This window comes from Cervus elaphus, chromosome 26 (assembly GCF_910594005.1).
Source record: "Cervus elaphus chromosome 26, mCerEla1.1, whole genome shotgun sequence".
NCBI classification, from domain to species: domain Eukaryota; kingdom Metazoa; phylum Chordata; class Mammalia; order Artiodactyla; family Cervidae; genus Cervus; species Cervus elaphus.
The window spans coordinates 16,673,000-16,676,885 of NC_057840.1; the positions used below are offsets into that span (position 1 = coordinate 16,673,000).

Consider the following 3,886-nt stretch of genomic DNA (forward strand, 5'->3'; position numbering starts at 1 on the left):
GATGGAGACGTCTCCATACATAGTCCCGAGAAAGGAAAACATTTTTAATTGTTAGAGCAAAGAAATATTATCACTAAGGAAAATTAATACATAAGACTATATGCAAACTTTCAAATTCTCCATCTTAAAAAACTACTGCACAGAAATTAAAATGCAAATAACAAATTAGAGAAAATGTTTTCAACATATATGACAAATGCTTTAAAATCATTAAAAGAATCTTTAATAAATAGGGAATTCCCTGATGGTCCAGTGGTTAGGACTTGGCAGTTTTACTGCTGGGGCCCAGGTTCAATGCCTGGTCAGGGAATTAGGATCATGAAAGCCACACAGCATGGCCAAAAAAACAAAACAAAACAAAAAATCATTAATAAATACACAGGTTTTTATGATGTAGTCAAAAAAGATAAACAACCTGGAAGAAAAATAAGCAAAATTCTTTTTTATAAAAGACAGGCTAATGGTTATTAAATACATAAAACAATATTCAAATTCATTTACAATGAATAAAATAACAAGCCTTTATACCTTTAAAATAAAAATGAGGAAATAATTAGAATTAGAATTTCATAAACTGCTTGTAAGCATGAAAATTGGTGGATAATTTGGCAATATATATTTCAAAAGCTTTACAATGATTTATAATCTTTTACCTATCAAGTCTCTTTCTGGGAATTTATTTTAAGGAAATAATAAAATAATATATATATATATACAAAGATTTATAGAATAAAGCTTTATCATAGAGCTATTTTTAGTAATGAAAAACCTGAGATGTGTTTAAAGAAAGCTGAACAATCGCAATTGATTAAATACATTGTGATACATTTATATAAAGATTCAATATGCAATCATTGAAAATACACAATTTAATGACATGAAATATTTGTCACAATATGTTGCAAGAAACAGAGCAGGCTACAAAGCAATACACAATATAATTCTATTTTTATAAATATATACTATAGTGGTATGTGTATGCATATATGTATCTAGAGAGATAGAATTCTGGTTGATGTATTATAGATAATGTTAGTTATTCTATGAGCTTTTCTGAATTGAAAAATTGCATAAAACAGTAAAATTTATTTACACAAATTAGAAACTTGAAGTCAGAAATATTTAAAATAATTTAAAATGTTCATCCTGATTCTTAATATTATCAGACCCTTTAACTGTATTTGGCTATTGAAATAAAACTATTATGAAATAGGGATGCTAAGTCACTTCAGTTGTGTCTGACTTTGCAACCCTATGGACTGTAATCTGTCAGGCTCTTCTGTCCATGGGATTCTCCAAGCAAAAATCCTGGAGTGGGTTACCATTTCCTTTTCCAGAGGATCTTCCCAACCCAAGGATCGAACCCCCGTCTCTTATATCTCCTGCATTTGCGGGCTTGTTCTTTACCACTAGCACCACCTAGGAAGCCCTTATGAAATAGGGGTAGTGATTTCTTTTTTTTTTTTAATGTAATAAACATGGCCTCCCTTTGCCCCTTTATTATTATTTTTTTAAAAAGTTATTTAAATTTAACTGAAGGATAATCACTCTACAATACTGTGTTGGTTTCTGGCATACACCAACATGTATCAGCCATAGCTTTACATATACGCCATCTCTCTTGAACCTCCCTCCTATCTCCCATCCCTGCCCCTTTATTATTTTTTAATGTCCTAAACAGTGATTTCTCAAACTCTATACTCGAGCATTAGTTGAAAAGCATACATGTTTTATTGTTAAGCATATGTCCCTCTTCCAACAAAATGAAATGTCATCCAGAGTCACTGTGGGTCACCAAAAGTCTCGGCTGATTTTCTATTGGGTGGCTCAGGTGGTAAAGAATCTGCCTGCAATGTGGGAGACCTGGGTTCCATCCCTGGGTCGGGAAGATCCCCTGGAAAAGGAAATGGCAACCTATTTCAGTATTCTTGCCTGGAAAATCACACAGACGGAGGAGCCTGGTGGGCTACAGTCCATCGGGTCACAAAGAGTTGGACATGACTGAGCGACTTCACTTTCACTTTTCTATGGAACTGCATGATTTTATTCTCCTGTTACCAAATGAAGGTTCATGTGCCTGATGCAGAGTGAGGCCAGACAAACCAAAACATCAGAGTTAGGAGCAGGGAAAGGTTTAATGAAGGGCCAAGCAAGGAGACCGGTGGCCCAAGGTCTAGTGGAAGTCAACTTGTCCACCATCTTGGGCCTATTTGGTTTTAATTAGTTTACATGTCCTTGGGCTACGCCATTCTTTTAAAGGTTGTGCCTACCCTCTTCTGTCCTGTTTCAGTATCACAAAAGAGAATGAGGGAACTAAAGAGAGAACTCACCACACAGAAGAAGACTTGCAGAACAAATATGCCGATTTAACAGCAGGTCTTGAAGGTCAGAGGTCAAAGGTACAGGTACAGGAAAAGTGTGGCAGCTTGAACTGGAACCCTTCCAATCTAGTTATCTTGACAGTGTGTACTGTTATCTGGGGGAGAAAAAGAGGTGTATGTGAACTGTTTAAAGATAAACTGAGGCATATTACAAATTTTGAGTTTTTTGAGCAAAAATTGATTTAAATCTAGCAACAACTAACCTAGCAGTTAGAAAGGAGCTCCAAGGAATGGTACAAAATGAAAGATTTTTACAGGTAGAAGGAGTGGGAACAAGAAAGTTATACTACACAAAAAACTGAGTTGGTTATTGCAAGGTTGGGCTTTCCTGATGGCTTAGGGATAAAGAATCTGCCTGCCAATGCAGGAGATGTGAGTTTGATCCCTGGGTGGGGAAGATCCCCTGGAGAAGGAAATGGCAACCCACTCCAGTGTTCTTACCTGGGAAATCCCATGGACCAAGGAGCCTGGCGAGATACAATCCATGGTGTCACAAAAGAGATGGACATGAAAAAAAAAAAAAAAAAAAAGAGTTGGACATGACTTAGTGACTAAACAACAATCACAAATTGCAAGGTTACTTTCCTTAAGGGGATGGCAGGGATTTATCAGGCAGATTACCTAGCTGATCAGACAGTTCCTAATTGACTGGTTTAATATACCATTTCTGGGAGAGTAGAAACTCTAAATCTGGTAACATGGGGCTTAATATAAGCAACTCCATTCTGAGCTTGTTTTGTTTTTAACAAAAGGAACATGCTATCTCAATGAATTCTGTAACTCTCAGGGGTTCAAATCATCTTTCTGACATCAGTCACTGTGCCCTATCTGCTATGCAGCATAGCACATGGAGGATGAATTGGTCTGTTCATTTGTAAGAGATTGTCACCTTGAGGACGGAGAGGATTCACCATGACCAAGTGAACCACCAATCAGCTGATGTGAGGACAGAGGACTTCTGGAACAAGACTGGATCAGTGAGATGAGGCTTGGGCATGGGTGGCAGCCTCGAAGATTCATTAGTGGTGTTAGGCACAGTGTAAAACATTAGATGCATTCTGGAGGGATTTCACTAAGGGCTGGAGTTCTGGCTTAAGCAAATATGTTAATTCAACTACCCAGATTTAGATATGAATGTTAATAGCAGCTGATTTTTAGCCTCAGGCTGGTGAAGGTTTATGACATTAAGATTCCCATGATACTGTTTTTTTTTTCTTGAAATTCATTTGGGTTGTTGCTTTTTTTTTTAACAAATAGGAGCACAGGTCTGATGGTTATAAAACTTTTATTCATTCATTTAACAACTATTCATTGAATAAACTCTATACCCTTGGGAAATCAAACACTAAAACAGTCTGTGCCTTCAAGGGGAATTGCCTAGAGATCTAGTGCTTAGGACTGCCTCTACAAGTGGAAATTTATGTCAGTTTCACAAAGTAAAATTGATGCTCTGGTGTTAAGCAGAAAGGGAAGGGCAGACAGTTCTTCAATATGTTTCTTGGTTG

At 36.6% G+C, this 3,886-nt stretch overlaps 1 non-coding gene across 1 annotated transcript; it reads left to right on the forward strand.

Moving 5' to 3' along the window:
• The first annotated feature begins 238 nt into the window (after positions 1-238).
• Positions 239-310, forward strand: TRNAK-UUU. The gene has a single exon. It is a non-coding gene; the product is annotated as a tRNA-Lys (tRNA).
• Positions 311-3,886: the final 3,576 nt, after the last annotated feature.